The sequence below is a fragment of the Copidosoma floridanum genome, unplaced genomic scaffold (genome assembly GCF_036245765.1).
Source record: "Copidosoma floridanum isolate Cflo_tuat_1 unplaced genomic scaffold, Cflo_Japanese_pri ptg000024l, whole genome shotgun sequence".
Taxonomy (NCBI): domain Eukaryota; kingdom Metazoa; phylum Arthropoda; class Insecta; order Hymenoptera; family Encyrtidae; genus Copidosoma; species Copidosoma floridanum.
The window spans coordinates 1,288,271-1,316,211 of record NW_028321901.1 but is presented as its reverse complement, the minus strand read 5'-3'; the positions used below and the strand labels follow the sequence as shown (position 1 = coordinate 1,316,211).

The 27,941-nt window shown below is 34.1% G+C and overlaps 1 protein-coding gene across 1 annotated transcript in view; it reads right to left on the bottom strand.

Moving 5' to 3' along the window:
- LOC106637206 (Talin_middle and talin-RS domain-containing protein rhea) overlaps positions 1-27,941 on the bottom strand; it is a 912,483-nt gene that overhangs the window by 666,439 nt on the left and 218,103 nt on the right. The window lies entirely within an intron of this gene.

Sequence of the window (27,941 nt, the reverse complement as noted above, 5' to 3'; positions counted from 1 at the left end):
TATGATTATCTTGGGAAAAGTATTCGTGTAGCATGACAATTTTATGTGTATTACCAATTTTATACACTGCAACTACTTACTGTGAAAATGAAGACCAGCAGTGCTCCAGTAGATTTTTTCTAAGACCTGAACATAGCGTATCGTGAGCCAGTTGTTGTGCCATGATACATACGGACTCGGTGACATAAATCCTTATTGCAATTAATTGAGAGCTCGTAGTACTCTGCACTTTTGATTTATAAAAGTTTGTGTAATAAGTTATTCATAAAAAATTTAATAGTTGGCTAACAGTAACTCTAGTATGTTTTTGCTTTGGTTACAAAAATCAAAGTGTACACTAAGTACAGTCGTCGGCACAGTGGCTGCAGTTGACAACCACACACAGAGAGACCCACGTATTTACACACGTATACACCAATAACCTTTTTGTATCATCCCTCATACTTGTTAGTGATACACAGAACTGAGATAGGTTAAAAAAAGTTTTATGGATAACTCATTACACAAGCTTTCATTTATTGAAAGTGCAGAGTACCATGAGCCGTCAGTTAGTTGCAATGAATATTTATGCCACCAAGTCCATATGTATCACGGCGCAACAATTAGCTCACGACAAGTTCAGGTCTTGAAAAACTACGCTGCAGCGCTGATGGTCTTCATCCTTACAGGGAATAAGTTAAACTATGTTAGAATGAATAAAATACAGTTTTTGTAGAACAAACTTATATTTTGCAACGTTTTTGTAAATTATGGTTATTGTATTCATGATCTACGAACTATTATTTAAAAAATTATTTAAGAGTGGCTAAGCTTACAACACATCATGAGCTAATAGTTCATATGGGGTACCTTGAATTAAGTTGTCAGAAAGTCAGCTCATCAGTGGGTTTTGAATTAGTAATGTTGTTTTGTTTATTTATTACCTGGCAGCTTTAAAACATTAAAATTTTTAATTTTAGATGAATTTATAAATATAGTTACGATCCTGAATTCTAGCTGTTACGAGTATGTATTGCAATTCATCGTCGAAGATTCAAATAAAATTCAGATCTGATAAAATAACTCATAAAAATCAAATTCAAAATACATAGTCTTTTAACACAGAAAAATATGCAGTAAGTAAAAAGTTGGCTGGGAAACTATATACTATAGTTTATAGCTTAGTACTAACAAAAACAACGAACAACATCAGACACTGATTATAATAGGTCTATTTTTCACTTATCTTTATCCATATTGGATGGTGCATTTTGCCACGAACGGTCAGTTAAGCCAGCACCCGTATGCTGGCACACCAGCGTACAACTGATGACACAATAGTGCATCTAAGAGTGCAATTAATACAGCCGCTCTCGGTGGCAGTCGTGGCTGAGTGGTCAGCATAAAATTGGGCGAATTTAGTTGATTAGGTAATCAATTGGAATTATCTGCTCCCCATCTACTTAAGAATCCCCAAAGCTTGTTTCATAATACCATGAATTCAGATTGATTGTATTTTAGCTCAGGCTTTTAAGTTCATAGAATGTATGTAGACGTGCATTTTTATAACATCCTGTGACATGTGTTGCAGATTCGTTATACACTGTTGGTTGAGAAGCAAGGGTCAGTCTACACTTCAGCATACTTCGACCAGGAAAAAAGCATGTCAAAATTGTCTTTTGTCAGAAAATTGCAAACGAGGATTTTGCTCTGAATTAAGCTGCCTTTCAAAATTCTAAACTAATGTACCATATTTATAGTTGCTAAACTAGTCATAAAATTTTGGTATCCACCGATGGATATCTGAAAAACATGTTTTAAACTACTAAAAAATTTCTTATATGTTGTAGAATGAAACATCTATAAAAGAAGTTGTAGATATTATGAATATCTGCCAAACAAGCTCCGATACGTTTAACTGATATACTCTGTTTTTCTAAACGTTTGAAAAAACTACTCAAAGTAACTGCCTTTTGACTTATTTTCAAAATAATGACTTATGAACATAAATGTACGAAATTATTATCAATTACAGGTTTTGATCCTTAGTAACATAATTTTTTTTACAAAGTTCACTTGCATGGTACCTGCAAAACAACTATTGTTTACCAAGAAACCTCTTTTTTGTAACTTTATTTCGTCAGAGGTCATAGAGTATTCTGCCAGAGCTTATTATGTTTTTACATAGAAATCCCTTTAATTCTTCATTTAAAGTAAAACCTATATCTTATTGGATCCATGTTATTGTGACATGCATTATTGCATTAGAAACCTAAGTGGCTAGTTTAAAGGGTGAAATTGGTAATTCAGTATCAGTAGGGAACATCAGAATCAAATTTGGGCACTTTCAATCGTGTAAACTCGCAAAATCACTGTGATCTCACAGAAAATTGTAACTTACCAATTAGAAGTACCTTAATAAAATTAAAATAAATAATGTACCTATGGTAAACAGAATTCTAGAATATTCAAACAAATACGAAGAAACTAAAATGGTAGATAAAGTGAAATTTTCGGTATTTCATGGAAAAAATTTTGAGCGTTAGAAAAGGAGAATCACGATGATTCTCAAATTTAAAAACTGTGACGTAGTAGCAACAAAAGTCATGACAAGAACGGATAAAAAAGAAGAGTAGATTTAAAATAATTTGAAGGCGATCAATGTCATATATAGTGGAGTTACAAATAATTAGTAACAGTTTGTGAAAGACAAAGAAACGGAGTACGAAATAACTGAGAAATTTGATGAAACTGTGTATAAAGGAGTGTACTGAACTGTAAATTTGTGTAAAAACAAGTGGGAAAAATAAAAGTTAAGAGATTTAAAAAATTTAAGTGCATTTTTTACTGAGTTTGAAATAATAATCAATGAGGAGAAAAGTGCTGGTGCAAATGTGACCGAAAAAGAAAAATTAAGTTACATGATAAAAATGGTTCCAAGTACATTAAATTATATTAGTGATTGAATCAATGAGTTAAAAGAATCCGATCAAACAGTTGAATACATAAAAAGTAAAAAAAATTCGAGTTAAAAGAAAAAAAAAATGAAAGCAAAAACAGTTAAAGTGCATTTAAAACTGAAAGAAAAAAAAATCAAGCATGTTTCAAGTGCAGAAAATGTGGACACCTAAAAGCTCCATATCCGAGAATGAAGCAAAGCGATAATTCATGGGAGCAATGTGGTGCACAGAAATAAAGAGGTGGGCGACAATAACAACAGCAATGGCAACATTGTGGCAGCCAAGGCTAAGGTCATTGAGCTAGTAGAGGCTCTAGTCAACATCGTTGAGGAGGTGGTAGGAAGAAAAATAATCAAGGGCATTAAAATAAAGATGGTAATGTGAGTAGTCTTAATGTGGAATTCGAGGAAAGACCTAATGAGTCACATGTTAAAGTAAACAGCTATGCTAGTAAGGTTAAATGGTTACTCGATAGCGGTTACTCAGATCATGTTATAAATGATGATCGATATTATTATGAGTCTATTGAATTAAAAGAGCCTATGAATGTAACAGTAGATAATGGTTGTTCTTTAAAAGCAAAAATAGTAGGTAATACAAGGCACACGTATAATGTTTATGGTCAAAGTAAAATAATTATAAGGAAAAATGGTTTGATTGTTAAAGATATGGATGGAAATTTAATGAGTTACAGTAAAGTAACAGAAGCAAGTTAGATTGTGTCAGTAGGTAAATATGTCAAAGATTTTGATCATAATCTAAATTTAATTGCATTGGCTATTAAAAACAATGATATTCATGATGTAAACAAGAAGTTGTGTATTCAATCCACACCTGGACAAGATATTTTTCTCTTTCTTTTATATTTTTTAAAACAAATTTCTTGAAAAAAAATTATGAGGATTAGTATTATAGATTTTTAGTGTATTAGATATCAAGAAAGGGCATGTATGAATTATGTAGACAGAGCTTATATTAAAAGTGATGCCATCTACTCATATGCCCCTCTTGATACAATTATAAAGATGTATTTATATTTGTTTGTATACCTATTGGACGTAATAAATTTCTAACTTACCTACAAGCATAAAAGACTTGTACCTTTTATATCGAGCTAAGGTGAAAGACAGCTTAAAAATTAAGAATGAGAACTTATTTTAACCTACGATTCGAGCGAGTGTAGGGCTTCTCTGTAGCTCAAGTGGTTTTCAACAGTCGAGAAGATTCCATATCCAGTGTACTTGTCTGATTCTTTCAGTCGTTGGGCGATAGCAGCAAGGAGTCTAGACAGTGGTTGGGAAGAGTGGATAAATGAAGCAGTTGACACATTGAGGTGATGAAGTAGTGTTGAATGTTGGTATTTATTATATTAAGGGAGGGCTCTTGCAATTTTCGCAGCGTAGGTCTCGTCAGGTGAGCGATAATCTAGCAAAGCGTGAAATATAAAATAGAAACTGCCCGTGACACTTTAAAATTAAATTTATGTAAGACGTTTAAAATCGACAAATAGTATCTATTTTAATAATTAATAATAAATGAAATAATATCTCACATGGTAACACACTTCTTATTTTCAAAATTTCATCAAAAATTTGTGAAGCATTGGCAGAGCTACAGGAGTTAAAGTAGATATCACTCTTGACATGAATGTACACGATCATTTATTTATCTACTCTTAGTCAACAAAGGTCGACAGCTCCACACAATTATGTTCACACTTTTTTATTTAGTGTTTTTTGATTTTTTTATATCTCACTTTATATCATTCATATCACTTCATATCAAAAATTCATAATATTAATTGTATTGATTCATATGTAAAACATAATTTTTTTGTCTTATTTTCATAATTTTATACTATATGCTACTAGAAATATATATATTAATAATATGTTGTACTTGAAGTACTTGACATGGGTTCCACGAATTTTGCTCTTATAATTGCCGAGTGTGGCAATCAGCTAATAGGGGGGGTGTAACATCCTATGTCATATACTTAGTATTTATTATTTTGAAACACAAAGTATCATTTTTTAACTATAAAAAGCAAAACCTCTGTAACTCTACTGTAATAGTATGTATCATATTGAGGGGCAATGCTTGAAGCTTAAAATAATCTTTCAGTAAGTGTTTCGAAAAAAGATCCAGAAATTATGAGATTTTGGAGTAAGATCAAGGCACATTAACAGCAAAACAGATAAATTTTACATTCACTACGTCCCTAAGGGTAAATAGATAAAGGCTATCAAGGAATAGTGTTGTAACTGTGCTAATGGTCTACAGACAATTGGCAGTTGTTTTCATGTTGCAACGCTATTATACCATTAATTAATGTCATGGTAGCTATTTATCCAACGAAATTCAACCTGCAAATGTGCTTACAAGCCCTTTTGACTAGGACAATGTGTACCCTTTAATCAGTCAAGACAGTAAAGAAGATTAAAAATATGTAAAAATAAAACAAGTACATATATTTATTACTTATAAGCTACTTATATATAATTTTGTTACAAATTACGTAGTTAAATATCTGCACTTATTTATTGCATTTCTAACAAACGCAAGCCAAGTAGAAAGTACTTATAGTGAAACCCTATCTAAAAAAAAAATATCTTCACCTTCCACAATGCATCCCCAATACTTGTTTTTAAAATTAAAAAATTGAAAAATCGTAACGTTTTAAGTGTGAACCTAATTAATGACAAAGACGATTGAATTTTGAACACTGCTTATACAGCTGTTGGCAAAGATTCTCTGTAAAAAACATCCAACGCACTGTTTATGAGATCTCAACTTTAGTGTGAAAGTCCATGAAATGTTAATTTTAACTATAAACAAAGTATAATTAACATAACAATCAAAAAACCTTAAGAACATTAAAAACAATTTTTTGTATGCCAGAAATGGCTCATTTAAGGTTTCTCACGTTTTTCGACGTAGAGAACCACTGGAAAAAAACTGAAAAAATATTTATACAAGTGTATTTTTTTGCTCTATAAGATATTAAAATGATGTTGACCGTTCCAAAAAGGAAGCATACTCTAAATCACTTTTTAAAGTCAAAATACTTTTTTTTACGGTTATGGTAACTTTAAGTGACAATTAAAAAACTTCATGCTAGAGTAGTAACATCTTCTAAAGCCTTTAATTTTTTCAGATTTTTTTACTGATTAGAAACTAAGATAAGAAATAATCGCAAAAAACAAGGTTTTTTGGGTTTCAAGGAACCAAAAAACCTTTTTGGGGACCTTGGACTATTTTTCCAATTCTTTGTATATCTAAATTAACTTTTTAGCAAAACAAAGAATGTGAGGACATTTGACTTATACTAACGGAGAATACCCTTTAGCTTTCTATAGGACTATTGATAAATCTAAGGGTAAAAGCTCAAATTCTGTAGAACTGTATTTTGAAGACTTCTTTTTCTTTATAGGCAATTGTAATATGTTGTACTATCTGCATGTAAAAATCCGTATATATGTTGTATCAAATACACTTAAAGAATACAATATAAACATATAATGTACCTGAACTTATACGATGAACTTATAGAAGTTAATGAGTAGATATTCATTTATTTACATTTTAAATACTGAAATTACTTCCTTAAAAATTTATCATTAAAGTAAGCATAGTTTATTATTATTGTTAGATTCAATTTTTAATCATTTATATAATACTGTTTAACGAGATACATACAGATACAAAAAAGATCACACATTATGAAATTAACATTAGCCTACTATTTCGACAATATTTAAGCTTATAATCAAATAAAATTAACAGAATCAAATCCTGTTAAATCAAATGGAAGTGCAAAAGTAAAAAGGAAATTTCTTTTTGTGGTCATCAACGTACTCATCATTTGAGAAGTCTCGCAACAAGAGTCATATTTTTAACAGTATTTTAATTCATCCTTATATTTTATACTTTTTTTTATTTTCTGCTCCAAGTCTTATTTTGTATATTACTTTTTTTTTATATAAATAGTTCCGAAATCTGAAATTTTCACATACATCTCATTTTCGTTCTTAAAGTTCTTTGATTTAGTGTTCTTTTTTACCAACTTTTGAATTCTAAGGTTAATCATATTCATCATAGTTTTGTTTAATTTTATGGTTATTTTTTATAATCTCATTATAATCTTTTTTATGCATGTCTCTTAGGCAAGAGCAGAAATCCATAAGATGATTTTTGATGACTTCATGTAGTGTAAATCCGATTGCTGTATGCAATAATGTGTTGCATTCATATGTAACATATTTACATACATGTTATATTTATAACGTATTTATGTATATGCAATTAGGAGGAGTGGTTTTGTAATTGAAAAAAAAACTTGAGCTAAATTTGTTAATAAATGATTCAGAAAAATCCTTCCAGTGTTATGTAGTATTATTTATGGTACTACATACAAAGCTATGAAGTTTCTCGTAAAAGTGTGTACGACTGCGATATCTCAGATACAATTTATATTTTAAAACGTTATTCCATTCTTATCACAATTAATTGTTAACAGAATTAAGTGTTGAGTCATATACGTTGCAAAGTCTTATGTATATGTTAAAGATTTTCGTGTACTTGATATTTCAAGGTGATTTACTTCTATTCTTATTAAAAGTCTATTTATAATTCTTTTTTCACAATTCCTCACCTTCCTTTCTTTCCTGGTAGTAAAGTGAAAGAATAACTTTAAGACCCTTTTTTCTTTGATCTTGTTTCCTGTTTTGTTATAGTAGTTGATTTAAGCTTATTTGAGCTTTGATTGCGTATATCACTGACTTTATGAGCACGATCTAGAAATGATTTTTTTCATTAGGGGATTCTAAAAATAGGCTTTAAAGATAACATACGAGACTGTATTGTATAATAATTACTAGACTTGCTTTCAGAGCTTAGGCTGTTGCAGTGACTAATGCTACTATTGATGTAGGACGTTCAAATTATTCTACCTCTCTACCATCCCCCTTGAAGTTTGTGTAATCCTTTATGATATTAAGATTATGGAAAACTGCTAGTTAAAATGATAAAGATTTAAATTAAAAATTTCAGGCTTGTACTTGTGGGTGTTGCTCACGCTAAACGTGAGCTTTCAATTGTCCTCTTTCTTTTCCTTTTTTTTTTGTATAACTTGCTTGACGAAATAGTAGAATTCAAGGCTCCCAGATTTTCGGCAGTTTACCGCATGCGCAGTGCGCGATCACTCTCTCCTCTCTCAAGTTGACCAAGTGGGGAGCTCCCTCTATACCTATACTTTAACTTAAGCTCCGACCAGTTCCTGCAACTTAAATACAAGTTCTTATACATTGCAGGTACGAGTGCCGATGATCGAGTGGACTAAGCGTTTTGTTTCTGCCAGGCTAACTAGCCAGGTTATCGATTCTCGCCGATGTCAATTTTTTTTTTTTTTTTCTTACATATTTATTATAAATTACTATTTATCTATTAACCAATGTTTTTAAATAACTATTTCTTTTACATATACCACAGTAAGTATAAGTACTTTACATTATAAATTATTCTTGTGAATGTTGCTAATTAATGTTCAATACAATTCTTTAAATTACTTTTTTTAAGAAGAGTAATAGTAAAATTTATTAAAAAAAAAAAAATTAAACAGTCTAAAAAATATATTTTGCATATTTACAGTTCTTTATGTCCAGTAACTATGAAAGAAATACCTGATGACTTCTTCTTTCTTTTACTGACATAATCATTTTCTGCCATAAATTATATTATGTATTATTTAAAAGCTACCGAATAACTTTTTATAGGAAAGTTATTATAAATAGTTTAAATAAATTAAAATATTTTATTACAAATATGCGCCCTCTCTGTAGTTCTTCCAGGCTTGAGACTGGCTTGTTCAATTTGGTTACATTACGCGCGCGTTTTTTTATTTAATTTTATGATAAATAATTTGAAAAAAAGTATTTGGCGATTTAATTATATAGGTTTAATTTTCTTGTTAAAAATAAAATTAAAACATTTTAGTTGTGCTTTTTTTGGTAAATATTGTCAAACTTTATTAAGTGATTTTTGAATCCGTAGTAGATAGAGTCGACAATGCAACTATTGCAAAAAAATTTTAAAAATTCTTAACCAATTATTATCTTACAAAATATTGGTTAACTACAAATTCTTAAAGATATTAATGGAAATATGAACAGACAATTTAGTGGCTTCTGGAAAAAAACATGTCAGTTTGTTGAAAAATAAATAGCTCGTTCATTTATAATATTGATTAAAATAATATGGTTTTTGTCACTGGTGTGTGTACTTTTCGGATGCGTACTAATAGCAGACGATACTTTTTATTTATCGAGGGTACAATAAACACCAAAATGTTAAAATGCTTGTGGTAGAAAATTTTTTTTTAATTATATTTTTACGAAACCTTGTGTATACGTTTACGGATTATTAACTTGTAATAATAAATTGAGGTCGTATGATTATTGAAAATTTTCTACTAAGTTCTCTCACCCTTTTTATTTTTCATAATAAGCTTATAACTATTAATAATTACAGTTTTACAGATTTTTTGGTTTTTTTAGTTATTCCGCTGAATTTCACTGAATTTAAATGCAAACGCTTGTTTTTTAATGATTTTATCAGGACAATATTTAATTGACAGAACCGTTAGGTAAAAGAGTTTTACCACACTTACAAGCATTGATAGAAAAACGATTTTTAGTTGTCAGTGATGTTGAAGTTATAAAAAACAAGCAAGAAGAATAATACGTATTTATGTTTATTATATAATATTAAGTTAATGCAGTACTAGAGGTGTTAACTTCATAAATTCTGTAGTTTTTAAATAAAACATTAAATAATTAATGGCAGAAAATAATTATGTCAGTAAAAAAAGGAGAAGTAGTCAGGTATTTCTTCCAGCGTTACTGGAAATAAAGAACTGTAAATATGCAAAATATATTGTTCCGCCTTCTAACCTCAAAATAGCACCTTCGCCGCTTAATTTTGGGTTCTCAGGCAGAAAAATAGTATACGAAACTCGTTCGAAAAGGCTTCTTTACAAACCTTGTTACGGCCCTCACCTTCGGCATGTGCCGTTGACCTCTCGGTTCGTAAATCGTAGCCTTTGACAACTCGTACACAATATACTATTCTAGACTTTTTATAATTTTTTTTTTTAAATTAATTTTACTATTTTTTTTTCTAATACAAAGTAATTGAAAGAATTGTATTCAACTTTAATGAGCAACATTCACAAGAATGACTTACAATGTAAAGTACTTATACTTACTGTGGTGTATGTAAAATAATTAATTATTTGTAAACATTGGTTAATAGGTAAATAGTAATTTATAACAAACACGTACGAAAAAAAAAAAAAATGTGACATCGGTGAGAATCGATAACCTGGCTAGTAAGCCTGGCAGGAACAAAACGCTTAGTCCACTCGACCATAGGCGCTCGTACCTGCAATGTATTAGAACTCGTATTTAAGTTGCTGGAAGTGATCGGGGCTTAAGTTAAAGTAGAGGTATAGAGGGACCTCCCCACTCGGTCTACTTTGTTAAGTCATTGCTATTATTATGACTTTTGGTGTGTAAGAATATATTTTTTAATTTCAGACTTTCAATTTTCTTATCTTATCTATTTATTGTACTGTGGCTATTAAGGTCCAATCCAGTATAAACGTTATCCAATAAAAAGTGAATATTTTTGATAAGTATAAGGATTACTTGTCTGTAGTGAACTTTAGTTATTTTAAAATGTATTGCTTTTTAAGGTCTCAGCATGCAAGTAGTGGAGCTCTGCACAGGGCTAATTTTGAGTTTTTAAGATCTTTTATTAAGTTTTAGTCCAAATAGCATTGTTTCAGATAAATTGTCTATAGTACCCTGTAAATCCTTAAAATTCTTAAATTTTCATACAGTTTGTTAACATTCAAATATTCTTGAAAGCTTACAGTTACTTAGGACTAGGTTTCACTCCAAATTATTTTTCTACATATGAGTTTAATCTAGCATTTGGTATCTTTTAAATAATTTTCTAACTCTCATTTCATGCTCTTCCAAAGTTTGCGCACATAATGTTATATTATTTTGAAATATAAATAGCATTGTGCCTCGTAATCTCAATAGTTCCAAAATTTTGAGACTTTAAAATGTAGCCACTCCGTTGAATAATCTAAATACCCATATACTCGTAATGCCTGTATGGAGTACTGAAAGCAGTTTTATGGCGATCTTTTGGATATACTTCAGTTTGATAAGATCCATCAGCTATATTAAATCCCGAAAAAAAACTTTAACCCATAATTTGTTCTAATACCTTTGTAACATTAAGGAATGGATAAGCGTCAGATATGGTGTTAGCATTTAACTTCCTGTAATCCATTACAACACGATTTACACTTTTTCGTTGTATCCTGGCTTTTTGCGTACGATCTAAAGTAAACTTATATAATTTTGGGCTAAAAAAGTAGCAAATGGCTACTTTTTATAATAATTTTTTTCGATTTAATCTTGAACTTCTACGTGCAGAGCACCTGCTGATGACCTCATCGATGCTCGTTAACAATGTTGAAAGTAGCTTCTATTTTCGATGCTCTCACTATACCTTGATTGATGAGATGAGAGATACTCTTGTAAAAATTGTACAAAATTTTCTCATATTTCAGTTGAGAATCATTGGTGTTAGTAATGTACCAAGTGTTAGTTGAAGAAGTTCAAAGTGTGTTTTCTTTAATGGTTCATAAGATCTTTTAACGTATTTAATGCTTCTCCGTCTACACAACTTCTTGATTCATTAACCCTTTAGCCTTGTTAATCTTGTTAATAACGGTATTTAATAAACAATAGTTCCTCCACATATTTCGCAAGAAGACTTCAAGTGATAAAGTTTGCTAGTATAAATAAGTATGCATAAGGCAGCTATAGTGTTTTTACGGCTTTTCTTCCGCTAAAGTATTGTAAAAGTAATTGTATATTTGTATCTATGGTAGATACACTGTTAAGATCCGTATTAGTCAGGGCGCCAGAGCATTAGAGGGTAGTGGTCTTTTATAACAAAATAACATCTATCTATAGACTCCTTTCACTTGCTCTTTTATCACCAAATAATATTAAGATTCTAACTTTTTCTATGACGTGCTTATTTATTAGTTATTTATTTACATAAATCAATATTTCGCTGGTTTGCTGACAGCTTTTTCAGGATTAAAAATCTACAATTATAACTTAATAAAACTTTGTAAAAATTTGATGAGTGTAGAACATTCAATTTCTATATATAAATATTTATAAATACAATAACATTATACCATGTAGGTGCTAAGATAACACCCATTATAAACACCTATGGTGCCTACAATTTAGTCCACATATTGACAAACTCTACTTAGTTCCAATAAAAGTCATTTTCTTAAGAATTTAAAACTATCATTAATATTAAAATTTTTTCTCCTAAAAAGTCATATTAAGGCAGCGCTCATATGTAAAAAGTAAAAGCCAGTTAGGATCGGGTCACATACAAAATATACGTCATAGAGAACAATAAGAATTGAAAGAGGCTCTATACTACTATACATACAAAATATACGTCATAGAGAACAATAAGCGTTGGAAGAGGCACTATACCGAGGATGTAGAAAAGCTATGCGAAATTGTATATGAACCACTCATAATGAATATGAGAATTTTACATGTTTTCATTACAAAAATTAACTGTTAAAAACTATAATTCAATTTTTTTATTATTTGTTGAATTAAATATAAAACTTTTGTAGAAATTGTTAAGTTTTATTGTATTTATCTGTCTATTTATATTGTTATTAACAAATGTTGTGAGAATCATTTCGGAAAATTAGCGTTTGTACCTATTAGGTTCTCAATAAGGAATCACATCTGCTCTCTCAAATTCTACTTTTTAATTAGACAATTTAAATTACTTGAATAAAAAATTTCAATTGAAACGTATACAAAACAGAATTTTGTTCTAATAATACTAAAAGAGGTGCACCAATAGATTTCTACAAAAAAAAACGTAAGCTTTCAATAATTTTGTAATCAAATGATTTTTAATACATTAATTAATAACAATATAAATAGAAATTCATACGACCAATAGTATACGAGCCAATGTTGATAGATACATATAAATCATTGTATCAAGAGGTGCATATGCATAGATGGCGGCACTTCCAATGAAAGCACTCTATATCCTCCATACATGCCCTTTTTTCAATATCCAATATACTTAAGACTCACAATACTAAACCACATAGTTTCTTTTTCAAGAAAATTTTCCTAAGAAATAAATAAGAATGAGAAAAATATCCTCCCCGGGTGCGGATCGAATACACAGCCTCCTGTTTACTAGACAGTTGCTCTACCACTTGTATAGAGAATATAGAGTGCTTGTGTTGAAAGTGCCGCCATCTATGCATATGCACCTCTTGATACAATGATTTAGATGTATCAACATTCGCTTGTATACTACTGGTCGTTTTAATTTCTAATTTACCGACAAGCGTTAGAGTCACATAACAACAATAGAAATACACAATTAGATACAATGGAACTTAACAAGTCTTACGAAAATTTTTTTTTTTTCAATCAAAAATAATATAAAAATTCAATTATAGTTTTTAATAGTTAATTTTCATAATAAAAACATGTGAAATTCTCATATTCATTATAAGTGCTTCATACACAATACACCGCATAGCTTCTCTACATTCTTGGTGTAGTGCATCTTCAATGCTCATTGCTCTCTATGACGTATAGTTAGCATGTGTTCTGATCATTACTGGCTTCTACTTTGTACGTGCCTTAGTAAGACTTTTTAGAAGAAGAAGAAACAAAATTTTATGTCAATGATACAATTGAATTTCTAAGAATAACACGACTTTTATTGGAACTAAGTAGAGTTTATTAGTAGAGTTGTATTTATAAATATTAATGTATAGAAGTAAAATGTTTTCTTTTATCAAACTTTCACTCAGTTTTATTTTCGTGCAATTAAATATTTTTTATCCTGAAAAGGCTGTCAGTAGGACAGCGAGGTATTAATTGATGTAAATAAAGTATTAATAAATAGTCTTGCTCCACATTACCAAGTTTGAGTCAAAATATTATTATTGGTTGAAATAATGTTGTTTCTCACTAATTTCAAGAAGTTAGATATCGATGCTATTTCCGTGACACATTTTATACATAATCAAAATTCTCAATAAACAATTTTACAATAGGCCGCCATTTAAAAATATTACGATCAAACTTGGCGTATAATAAAAAAACACACTGATGTCCATAAAATATTGAACTTTTGTTTAGTTTTAAATGCTACATCATGTACTTTCATGCGTTTTAATTTTTTGGCGTTTTTCGGCTTTCTTGCTTTTTTAACAATAGGAAAATTTTTCACTTTTTTTTTAATTCTCTGTCTCTATATGAATTTACCGGATAATTAACTTTTGTCTTTAACAATTTGCTCTGTAATCAAATTTTTACCAGATAATTAATAAAAACGGAAAAAAGCCTTTTTTCAAGTTACTTTGCAATAAGAAACAGTTATGCTCATCTCCATGAAAGTTGATGACTTAGAGTTTTAATTGATGAATTTTTTTTATATTTGAGGGTAAATATCATATTGTTAGAAAGGAACACCACGTTTCTCGATTTTTTTGCTCTGGCACCCTGACTACATGTGTGTAGTCGATTATGGACAAATTTCGAAAATACGGAAGACAAGAGGAAAATACAGATCGAAATAAAATAATTCATAAGAAAATATAAGCCAGAAATTTGAATCTGCTAAGATCATATTCCAAATAGTTCCAAGTAAAATAAAAGGCCAATTTCGCAGCAAGGGATTTTAATTTGTTTGGTCCAAACTTTTAAGTGAATGACAGAACCAGTGGATTTGTTTCAGGAATAAATAGTTTAAATTTTTGTTCTTCAGGAACTACTTATCAATCTCAAGGCCTTATTTACTCTTACTCACAGCTTCTATTCAAATAATTGACTTAAGATTGTAATGTTAGGTTACACTGAGTAATATGTATCGATGTAAGTGTGTCATACGTAAAACTAATGTTACGTCGAAAGGACGTGACTAGATTATAATTAATTTTAGGCCTAAGCTTGCACTTAATAGCATGAGAAGTTGTTCGGGTTAGAGGAATACAATTAGAATCGGGCGAAAAGGTGCTGTGGCACTTATGTTCAATCAGAAGAGTATCTCCCGGCTCCGCTGCTTCTGTCATGTATACATTGTCTGGCTTCTCGCTGGGTCTGTCATCCAGCTGGGGTGAAGCAATCGCAGCGATTATGTATAAGTCAAGGTGCTGCTTATATCAAAAAAGTCGTAGTAAGCAAAGAGGTGAGCTCCTTTCTTGCTATGCCTGCTATATGTGTACGTTCAAACTTTCCACCAGTGTGTCGTCAGTTGGGGCAAAGTTGCCTTGGCGCTTAGTCGTACACATGTCGCGAGGTGAACTTAGAGTGTGGGGTCCCGTCACCCGTCCCTCCAGTTCACTAGTACAGGTAATCTTACAAACAGTATTGTTAGATAATGGTTTCGCGCCTACTTTTGCGGATAGAATCGGTTAAGGAAACAAAAGAAATGGTAAGAAAAGAGCCCTTTATAATGACTTACTTTTCTTTAAATTTTAGGTTATTGATTGTTAGGGGACACTTAACGCGCGTGTGCAAGTCTGAAGGTCAAGTATACATCTTACTGAATTTTAAAACGCTCTTGTAACGCTTGCTGACAACGGTCGTTGGGTAAATGTATTAAGGTTGTCCTCCAATATGAACATCCAGCGACAGGATTATCTCCGGGCTTGTTCTCCAGACAAGAGCTCTGATTTTTGACCAAATGCTTGGCCTCGTATACGTTTCCAACACCTTGTTGTAAAGTTTGGCAGGGGATCACTAATGACTCGTCTTCCAATCAGGGTCTCTTTGAGTTCCCCTGCTTCACTTACATCGTTAGGAAACGGAGCATCTTATCGCGTTCAGCGTTTCCAAACAAAGTTTTGGTGGGTATGATTTTTATGCAGTAGTTTATAAATCTTACATCAAGCTACTGAGAAAGAAGGAATAGTAAGAATTTTAATGTTTCAGCTTGGTTGGCTCAAATCGGATGATTCTATAGTTTTGATAAATTTGTATTACATTACACACATATAGGGCATTCTCTGTCAACTCGGCCACCCCCTCTTTTCAAAAATTGGAGCAACATAGACAGTTCCATTTGGGCTCATTTTAAAGCTACTAAATTGCAGATTCTATCTAGCAGTGGCTTTTTTTTAAAAATTATAATGGCGGATAAATATGGCCGCCAAAAATGAGCTACCTCACCGTTAGAAAATGGTTTTTGCGATAATGTACGTGAAAAACTAAGTAAAAAATTAACTACAAATTTTTTTGCCTTACATTTGTATTTGGTGAATATAAATTAATTTTTATTTCATCTTAAAGTGTTTCTGTCGTCTCTAACCTCAATAAACTTCTAAAAAAGGTGATTGTTAAGTGTTACGATCCCGTATATTATCGAAAATTTATGGAAAAATGAACTTTCAATCCGTCTTTACTTGCTGAATTTTAATATCGATCTACTTCTTCACAAAAATGAATTTTGACCTTCTAACCTTGAAAAACCTCTGAAAAATGCGACTTTCGAGTTTTACGATCACTCAAGTCATCGTAAATCGATAAAAGAATACCGTTTTAATGCAGTTTCAATCGCTTAATACTAATACCGTCATTAACCTATTGATTAAAAAAGATCTCTTATGTTCTCCCTATCCTCAAACAATATCTTAAAAACGGGTTTTTAAAGTATAATTTTTTCCCACGTTACCGCAAAAATATGGTAATTCATTATTCTCGCTCATTCTTACTCCCTCAAGGCAAATATTACTATATTATTGACCAGAGTCTCTATCCGTCGTTCCTTACCTCGAGAAACTCTATCCGAGCTTTTAGTAAAATTTTGTAAGAATGGTACCTTGATTTAATTTCAGTGAAAATTTTCTTAACGTATTTCCACTTTTTGATTACGGATGTTGATTAATTTATAACGTAAGTGTCTTTTCTCATCGGTAAACTACAAAAAGTTTTTAGAAAAGATTTGTTTACGTAAGTCTTTAATTATACGTAGAATAAACGTTTTATGCATGTATATTTGTTACGTGAAGTGCTTACAGTTTTGTGGAAAAGTTTGAAAGTGGTGTGAAAAATAATGCACGTCAGGATTGATCATTACAGATTTACAAATTTACAGAAGATTATGAGACTTACAGAATTACAAATTTTAATCGTGTTATTACTAATGAACATAAAAATATCAAAATGCGTACCACTATAAACTACTTGGATGTACTTCCGAATACCGTCTGCCATTGATTTAGCTGCAAATCAGTACTTATACCTATGTTTTTTGAGGTGCTGATCACCGCAAATAAGCGTAACATGCTTCTCCAGTCTCCATGACGTCGAAATACCGCACATCATCGATCACGCTAAAAATTGGTATTTTCCAGCTGTTTGATGTGCTGTTTAAGAATTTCACAATAAAATTCCTTACAAATAAAAAAAATTCTTAAAAAAGTATCTTTAAGTTATTTTCGGGATATATACATCGGGATTTCAAATATATTTCAAAAATATATCGGGGTAAAGTTGTACATTATTTCACAAGCAGATGGATTGTTAATGAATTTCAAATTAGCGTTTTTTAGGAGGATTTTGAAAGTACTAGACAACTAGTACAATTTTTAATACGATGTTGTATTCGTTCAGTACTCAATAGCTGATAATGAATCTAGGTACCATTTTTACAAAATTTTACTAAAAGCTCGGATAGAGTTTCTTGAGGTAAGGAACGACGGATAGAGACTCTGGTCAATAATATAGTAATATTTGCCTTGAGGGAGTAAGAATGAGCGAGAATGATGAATTACCATATTTTTGCGGTAACGTGGGAGAAAATTATACTTTAAAAACCCCTTTTTAAGATATTTTTTGAGGATAGGGAGAACATAAGAGATCTTTTTTAAACAATAGGTTAATGTCGGTATTAAGCGATTGAAACTGCATAAAAACGGTATTTCTTTATAAATTTACGATGACTTGAGTGATCCTAAAACTCAAAAGTCGCATTTTTCAGAGGTTTTTCAAGGTTAGAAAGGTCAAAATTCATTTTTGTAAAGAAGTAGATCTATATTAGAATTGAGTGAGTAAAGATGGATTGAAAGTTTATTTTTTCATAAATTTTCGATAATATACGGGATCTTAACACTTAACAATCGCCTTTTTTAGAAGTTTATTGAGGTTAGAGACGACAGTAACACTTCGAGATAAAATAAAAATTAATTTATATTCACTAAATACAAATGTTAGGCAAAAAAATTTGTAGTTAATTTTTTATTTTGTTTTCTACTTATAGTATTGCAAAAACCATTCTCTAACGGTGAGGTAGTTCATTTTTGGAGGCCATATTTATCCGCCATTAAGATTTTTTAAAAAACGCCACTTCTGGAAAGAATCTACAATTAAGTAGCTCTAAAATAAGCTCAAATGGAACTATCTACGTTGCTCTAATTTTTGGACAGAGGGGGTGGCCGAGTTGATAGGGAATGTCCCTTATATATTCATAGTTTTCATGGCTGACGTTGCAGTTTTAGGAGGATGGCAACTTGTGATGCAATTGCATAGGATTACAATATTGTTGAAATTATGTGAAACACTTCTCGTTAATAATTTAGTCCTCAGTCGTTATAATTTTTTTGCTATGCTGTTGGTGTGCGCGTTCTATCTTTACGATTGTTTATCTATTGTTTTCGTATCTAGTTGATGGAGCTGCGTAGTTAAAAGCGTTTGGTCAACTTTTAATTTCTAATTAGTTTAAAATTTGAGTCGTTGCACTAAAAAACCTAACTGAAATCTCAACATGCGTCTCCGACGTGACACCTCCCTCCGAAAACTGGTACTTAGGGTTCTTACAAACATCTGGGAATAGTACGCTGCGTGAGGTAATTAAAAGAAGTTTATCAACAGTTATTACTTACGATAAATGTTTTATTTTTGGCTGGCCCGCATTTGCCCAGGGAGACTCATGGCTTATACTAATTCACGAGGGACCCTGTGATATTGGGAAATACTTCCAAAATCCTTCATCAGGCTCAGATTAATAGTTTATTTATCTTTTATGGCAAGTGTTAGTTGGCTTAGTATTTAAGGACTTAAAAATTGATGAATAAATTTAAAAAAAAATTTTTTTTTTTATGATACATGTTGAGTTGCGTCTTAACATATCACCTTCCTCCTAAAACTGGTACGAGGGGTTCTTATGAACACCTGGGAACAGGCCGCTGAGTACCTGTTCGAGGAGAGAGACGGTACATAGTTTGATTTTTGCTTATTTATCGTTCTTATATATTGATACAAGGTATTGAATAGCGTACATACAAGGCTTCGGATTATGAGATGTCGTGGGAAGAGGTGTCTTTTTTTTCGTGGCTATTTTGTATTGTTTGAGCTGTTGACTTCTGCATGTAGGCGGGTACTATAATTTCTTCTCTTGGTGGTAGTTAATCTGCTTCTCTGACTGGTGTTGCATTTCTAAATCATCTTGTTGTGCTTGGCGTCTGGTTTTTTGCTGGTAGGCGTCATTCGGTCGATCCCCAACGAATAGAAGTAGTCGTGCTAGAGCGTTCCAAAGTGCGCCAAGCATTCTTACAGACCAACCGTAAGTTTGGTGGAGTAGATAGTTATGTATTAAGGCTTTAACCAATGCTTTTATTAAGCCGATTATGATGTAGATTGCTACGAATCCAGCACTGGCCGAGCCACATGATGTTAATTTATTCTGAATATGGTTCCAGGTTGAATTTGCTAATTCTTCAAGTGATTTTACATTAAGCAGTCAAAGTATGGAGCTCTGTTTACCTATAGGTAGTTGCCCATGCTTGTCTCAAGCAATATCATTGAGGAGAGATGGTTTTTTGACTGGGAAGATTATGTGGTCCCTCAATTTCTCTAAATCTGTAAGGGAGTAGATCCTGCTGGTTGCTAAGTTAGAAGGCTCAGCGTATTGCCATTTAGCCTTAGTCAAATCTTTGAAGGCCTTAGGTTGCTTTACCTCCGAGGGGGTAGCTAACATTTGATACTATTTTCCCTCTAAGTTATATAGTTGAGGAAAAAGAGGGTCACATGCGATTTTTGTTCCATATTTTTTAAGATTCTTGTTCTTGGTGTAAGGAACTCCGTTGTTCCATTACTTTTTACCGGTAGTTCTGTATAGCATTCTTCGTTTTTTGCTAGTGATACTTCTATAGGGATGCATTCGATAATGCAAATGGCTTCGCCTGTTGTCGTTGCCATCTAACCGGGTCTCTCCATGATAGTATACGCAAACTGATCTGGAGATTTTTCGGCTATGGCCAAAGCGTTTTCCAGTACCATGCGTTCTACCCTGCATCGTTGCATTACTATGTCTTGGTCGTGTATTTTTACCTGTGATCTTATATGTCTTTCGACGTAGACAAACTTCAAGTTAATGTACGTAAAGAAATCCACATCTTTAGGATTTAATTGATGGTTGTTAGCGAGCGACTGCTCTCTTTCAGTCTCGAAGATGAACAGTTTGGGGTGTTCAGTTTTAATTATATTGTAGCCACATACATTATCACGCCTCTTAGCTGCGAGAGCAAAGGTCATATCAGCAGATAAAAATGAATATACAATTTTTTTCTTCTCATCGGCGGAGTCTTGGGTTTTATCCATGATTTCCTCGAATAAAATGCCGTATAATTCGAGTGCAGTTCAAGAGGGGCAGGATTTTTTAGTATGTGCTGATACCGTCTTGATCTGTACACTTTCCTGTGCTAAATTGGCACTGAGTACCTGAACGAAGTAGTAAGATGTCTTCCTGTAAGTTGACATGAGGGAAAAATTCCTGTAGCTTAATTTGGATTGTACCTTAAATGGTGACATCGCTCCAAGAGCCATATTTATCTGCGTATGATGACCTGGAGCAGGTTCCGTCAGAGGTTAGTGAGCCTGCGAGAGTTGCTGCCATATAAGCAGTACTGTTTATGCTTACTCCACTCGTGACTAGCAAGTAACATCTTTATATTCCAGTGTGGTACAGTATTTGGCAGTCATCGTGATTCACGCTTTCGATGATACTAGCTACTCCATTGTGCACTACGGAGCTAAGCGAGTGCACGCCGGAGTAGTAAATATTTCTTTGGATGATAACCTTACACTGAATTGTGTGTGTTTTTACGTAATAGTTAACTTGCAAGAGCTGAACGTATCACTTAGTTGTTTCTACCGTCTTGACTGGGGGCTTACAAAGTTCCACGTCCAGTAGTAACGTTAATGGATTGAGCCCCACAATCGTAACCCATTAGCGCAGAGGCCACGGTGATACTAAAGAGCAGGATCAATCCAAGTAGATTTATCTTGCTCGGTTGCCTTTTCCTTTCTGAATCAAGTTATTTGGTAAGAAGTGAGGGGGATAACTCGTGACTGTATAACTGAGTGAGATCGAAAAAGCGAAAAATAAGAGAGAGAAAGAGAGAGAGAGAAAAAAAAGGATAGGAGGGGAATTAAGTGTACCAGTGCAAAACCAGACTTACTCTGATTCTGACTCATCAGTTTTTGACTCGTCAGCTAAGTCTTCTTTTGATTGAGTCTTACTCTTATTTTGGGGTTTTATCTTAGACGTTCTTAACTTATTGGTATGAAGTATTTTATGTTCATTTCCTACAAGTATTTTTATATTCTGTATGCTTAAAACTTCTAAAACCTTATGAGGGCCTGAAAAATGGTCACCAAATTTTTTTTTCTTGGCTCCCTTTAGTAAGAAGACATAATCGTTTATCCTAAATGATTTCTCGTCTGAATTTTAATCGTAGCGCTCCTTAAAGTTATTTTTAGATTGGACTAAATTATTGTAAACTAGTTTTCTCGTTTCATTTAGCTTAGATACTAACTTGATAATATAATCTTGATAGGTGGGCAGCATATCTTCTTCCTTGGGTGGGGTGGATGATGGAAGCCTTGCAATTTTCCCGAACACTATCTTATACAGGATATGCTTAGTGCTTTCTTGGACGCACGTGTTGTAATTGAGGGTTGCTAATTCAATCCACTGGTCCTAGTCTTTATCGCAGTTGGCGTATTGCCTTAGATATTTGCCAAGGGCGTGGTGAGATCGTTCAAGGAATCCGTTTGACTGGGGATGAAAAGCTGTGGTTCTTATTTTTTTTATTTTGAACCGTCTTGCAACGTTTTGCATCAATTTGGTGAGGAAGTTTCTTCCTTGGTCCGTCAGGATGACTTTAGGCGCTCCAAAGATGCAGATAAAGTATTTCATAAAGGCGTTGTCAATCGTTGCTGACGTCGCATCTTTCAGTGGGACAGCAACACAGAATTTCGATTGTTGGTCCTGCATTGTTAAGATGTACTCGTTTCCATTCCTGGTTTTGGGTAGTCGCTGTCGAGAGCTACCTTATCGAACGTATTACCGTTTTTTTATCTGTCAGTCCAAGCATTGTTGGACGCGCCTTTGAATGTCGTCCTTCAACCCGCCCCAGTAGTACTCTTGGCGTATTCGATTGAAGGTCTTTGAAACACCACGATGTCCACCAATTGGGGATTTGTGTGCTTCGTAGAATATTTTATATCTTTTACTCGGTTCTACATATTTCGGGGAGTTTTTGCATACTATCACTTTTTTTTTACAGTTCCGAAAGGTAGTTTTAGTAAGTCTCAGTACTTCAGACCAGTCCAAGTTACAAATAGTCATACTTTTTGAAATGCTGATCGTAGTCAATCCTCTTTCTGCAAGGAGTAGCTGTAGTTTCCTTAGTAGAGTTTTTAGTCTGTTTTTAATTGTTACTTGTGATACTATAACTTCATCTGCTAGATAGAGAGCGAACTGGTGTTTTTTATTCGTTAATTTTTTTACTGAAATTTTTTCTAGCTCTCCAAAATGGTTGGATGCTATTTTGTTAGCTTCAAGCAGCCTGTGTGAGCCACTGTCAAAGGGTTTTCCAATGGTGTTCAAGGAATATGATAAATTATTACTCCGTGCTCGATATATCCTTCGTCTCGATGATATTAGTGTAACGCAAAGAAGCAGCTTCGGATGTCATAATATTCCTTCCGTACGTATCACTGTTGTCACTAACTTTGAATTCGCTCTTTTGGCTCTTTTCTTCATCTGGGGGTCAGAATGGTTTTTTCTTCTTCACTTTATCCTGCTCTATCTTTTGTTAATCAGTTGTTTCATAGGGTTTTGCTTTTTGGTTGGTCGTGGTGGTGACTTGGTTGGAGTGGCTCTTTTGTTTTGATTGCTGGTCTGGTGCTACATTAGAAAAATCGTCTACAGGAGAGCCCTTCCCGTCTCGTAGGGCCTCTTGTCACCTAGTTAAGACATTAACTTGCTTTACCGGTACCAGATTTCGAGATGGAGCGTCTGTGGGTAAGTTTAGCCGTCCAGGGTGGTAGATTATCTCATAATCGTATTCTGATAGCTTAAACCACCACTTATGTACTTTTGTATTGAGATCAGTAGTTTGGAACCATACAAGCGGGTAATGGTCAGTAACTTTAGTCAATTTTTGACAATAGACGAAGGGACAAAAGGTTTTTATTGCGTACAGGACAGCGAGTGCTTCCTTTTCGTAGGTGTCATAACGCAATTCGGGACCTCTTAAGACTTGCGAGGTGTATGCTATAAGTAGATCACTCCCTATCCAACCTTGCGAGAGAATACCTTTAACGGCATATCCTGAGGCATCTGTTGTTATTATAAATGGTTGATTTAAGTCCAGGAACTGAAGGAGTGGAGCGATGCACAGGGTTTCTTTGAGCTCTTGGAAGGCTCTTTCTTCTTTTTCGGTCCACTGGAAAATCTCGTTGCTTTGTAGTCCGTTTGCTTAAAGGTTTTACTTTTTTAGCGAAATCTTTAATGAATCGCCAATAGTAGTCTGAAAATCCTAAAAACTGTCGCACGTTCTTGACACTTTTGGGGCTGGGGTAACAAATCACTGCCACTATTTTTTTGGGATCAGGGTTGAGTCCTTTCTCGGTTAATGTATGCTCCAAGTAGGCAACCTCTTGTTGCATTAATTTACATTTGCTTGGCTCGAGTTTCAAATTGGCATCCCTTAGTCTTTCCATCACTTTGTTGAAAAGTTCCTCGTGTTCCTTGAGAGTTTTTGCGTAAATTACGATATCGTCCACGTATACAAATGCTCCCTTGCCAATTAAACCATCCAACGTAGGTGACATAGCCAACTGGTATTCAACTGTGGCATTTCATAATCCGAATGGCATCCTCACAAATTCGTAGTGACCGCTGGGGGTATAAAAGGTAATTTTGTGTGTAGCATCAGGATGTACTAAAATCTGGTGAAACCCGGATTAACAATCAATGACTGTATAATATTTCGAATTTCCTACTTGGTCGAAAATGTTGGTGATATTGGGTAGGTATAGACTCATAGGGATAGTCTTTTTATTCAACTGTCCGAAATCAAGCACTACTCGCCACTTGGGTGTTCTGTTAGTGCTCTTTTTAGGCACGATCCAAAGAGCAATGTTATAACCAGATTTAAATCGCTTAACTTTGCCATTATCCAGTAGATCTTGAACTTTTCGTTCTACTTCGGCTTTTAAGGCGTGCGGTAATCGATATTATTTCGTGGCGACTGGTACGTCGTCGATGGTTGGGATACGATGAGTTGCAATATTAGTTGATGTTAGTTCATCGCCATTGAGGTGGAATCTCTCGCAGTGGCATTATAGTATCGTCTCTGCTTGCTGTTCTTCCCCTTCCTTTAAGTTGCTAAGGTCTATCATTTTAAGTAACCTTTCTTGTCAAGTGGCCTGATTGTTCGTGTTCTGAGGGTAGTGATGATTACTGTATGTTTATACCGACTGCATAAGGTAGATGTTCACGGTGCTATTGCTTGGTTGTGTGGGTGTATCGAGTTCTTTAAATACCTTATCTATAAAATCCAGGTACGTGTGCCTTTCCCCAAAGCTGCAAAATTCGTTGGATGATTCGAGGTCGTGTCGATTGGTTGGTTGTGTCGTAGTCTCTAGAGTAAAGTGGTACCTTTTCTCCGTTACTAGTTAATATTCTACTGCTGAAATTCATCCGTATCTTATTCTTGGTAAGAAAGTCGGAACCGAGGATCCCATCAAATGGTAATTTAGCGTCACTACGAATTACTTGGAATTTCGTTTCGAAAGCTCCGAGGTTCATTGTAGTCTCGCCAATTGTGCTCTCGCTGTTAGATCCAATGCCTTTAATTCGTTTAGAATCTTGTTAATTTTTTGTTGATTCTTTATCGACTATTTGATGCTGGATAGTGCTAATTTCTGATCCAGTGTCTACCAAAAATTGCCTCTTAGGTCGGTGTGTACTAAAACATTAAAATTCCTTATGCCAGTTACTAATATTTACTAGGGATGTGTGATTCGAATTTTCAGCGAGATTTTGCTTGAAACTGCTGACTTGATCTGAGAATTTCAAAAGATTGTATTGATAATTCATTTCACATTTTGCTTTTGTCCGACATTTAATCCCTAATATTCCGTCCTGTGGTATTACAAAGGGGTCTTTAATAACATAAAAGGTCAACACATGGCAAAATAAACTAAGCTTTTTTTTTCCCACCGATGAGATCGCTTCTCCACCTATTCCTTGAAATTTCCTGTTCTCGTTGCTATCAATAACTATATTACGAGGAATGCTACTATATTTGAGCAGATTTTTGTGTGAGCCTGAATCGATCATTAGTAAAACCGGGCTTACTTCCAGATGGAGTTTCAAATAAGGCACATAGATAGGTCGAGTATCCACGCTTAGTGCATGAATTCCGGAAATCTGTGGGCCAGAGGGTTTGAGCGCCCTAGATCTTGGGGTGATGCCTAAGTGGCACTCGGTACTCTGGCCCCCATGGCATTTCGCTGCTTTTTTTATTTTTTGTATTGTCTTTTCCGGCACTCCTGAATAACATTTCTAAAATTTTTGCAATATGCGCAGGATTTACGTTCGTCTGTAGCTAGGTCTGATTGGTTGTAATTTGGACAATTTGATGGAAGCGGGACTTGCGTTTGCCTGCACGTGTTTGCGGTATGCTCGGGTTGGTTGCAAAATTGGCAGATAAGGTTCTTGAGGCAACAGTCTGAGCTGGAATGGCCTTGCTTCTTACACACCTGACAAAATGTTGGTGGTTTTGGTACTCTATTGCAACCTCGGGCCATGTGGCCGGGTTCATTGCAGAGCTGGCACCTCATCTCGACGTTGTTGCTTAGTCGGTTCATATGTTGGCAATGGTTGATAGCTAAATGCCCTGTTTTAGCACATAATTGGCATATCTATCTCTGTCTACATTGTTGCTGTGTATGATTTGTTCTGCGACAAATTTTACATCTGCGTAGAGCAAGAGAGTAGCATTGGGTGGTTTTGTGGCTTGGGTTTTTGCATAACTGACAAACCTTGCAATCCTCGTCTAAGTGTTGAGTAGAGTTGCATACTTTGCGAAAAACAATGTCGTTTTTATTTCTTGGTTGTGGGATGTGTTAAGTCACTCGATTACGTAGCACGTTCTGCGTTTGGTGAGCCTTTTTTATTTAAATAGCCCTCTTTCCTATATGATTCCATTCTTCATCTGTACTCGTTGCCATTATGCTTTCAATTTCAAGTTTTAGGCCGTTCTTAAAGCAATCGATTGCGCTTTACTCTAGGGATGAAATATAGGTACTCGGCAGAGGCAACACCTGTCTCTTGGGACACTTTTTAGGCAGTTCTGTTCTCCAGGATGCTCTCTCATTTCCTTGAGCAGAACCTGAGTGTGCTTCTTATTAAAGTCTGCGTCCTGGGGTCTATATTTTTTTGGTTAATATCCTGGCTCTGATACCTTTGGTGGCTTGAGAAAGAAAGAATGAGAGAGAGAGAGAGAGGGAGAGAGACTGCGGGACACTAGTTAGGCTCGTTGCCACAGCTTCCTCGGAGGTTACTGTTTTTGATTTACGTGTAACTGCATCTTCTTTCAGCACGCTCAAACCATGGAACAGGCTTGCGGAGTGCTGTTTCAGAAGACGTGTTAGCAAAGTCTGTGGTATGTTTACTGGAGGGAAGGTTATCGGTACGGGCTCCAATCTTCTAGCGCTGTCTCTCGGCTGGGTTAGTCTGGGCAGCCGTTGGTGCTTCGGAAGGATGATGACATTTGTTGTGGCTGGCTTATTCAGTTCCTGCATGGGTAGTGCCTGTTTGTCGAGCCAGTCCTTTACGGAGTCTTTGACTACTTGTTTCCTTTCTGCTCCAAGCCGTAACCTCTGGTTGGTGAGCTGGCGTTTTGACTTTTTGAAGGCCTTGATGATCTTTCCCTGTATACGATCGGAAGGGGCTTTCTCCAGCTTCCACTTGGTAAAGTTATTTAATTCTAGGGTATCCACTTGGGGAGGAAAGGGTCAATGAGCAAAAGTATTTTTAAAAAAAAGAAATCATCTAAAAGTTCGTTTTGGACTATTGGTGCCTATGACATTAAAACAACCCTACTTGTCCGATTCACACTTAATCCTTATGCCATTCAACACCTCATTCCTCTGGAGCCTTCCAAATTTCTATGTTACGTCGGAAGGACGCAACTAGATTAAAATTATTTCTAGGCGTAAGCTTGCGCTTCATTGCCTGGGAAGTTGTTTGGGTTAGAGGAATACAATTGGAATCGGGCAAAAAGGTGCTGCGGCTGGCACTTATGTTTAATCAGAAGAGTATTTCCCGGCTCCACTGCTTCTATCATGTATACACTATCTGGCTTCCCGCTGGGTCTGTCATCCAGCTGGGGTAAAGCAATCGCAGCAGTAATGTATGCGTCAAGGTGCTGCTGATATCGAAACAGTTATAGTAAGCAAAAAGGTGAGCTCCTTTCTAGCTACGCCTGCTATATATGTACGTTTGAGCTTTCCATCAGTGTGTCGTCGGTTGGGGCAAAGT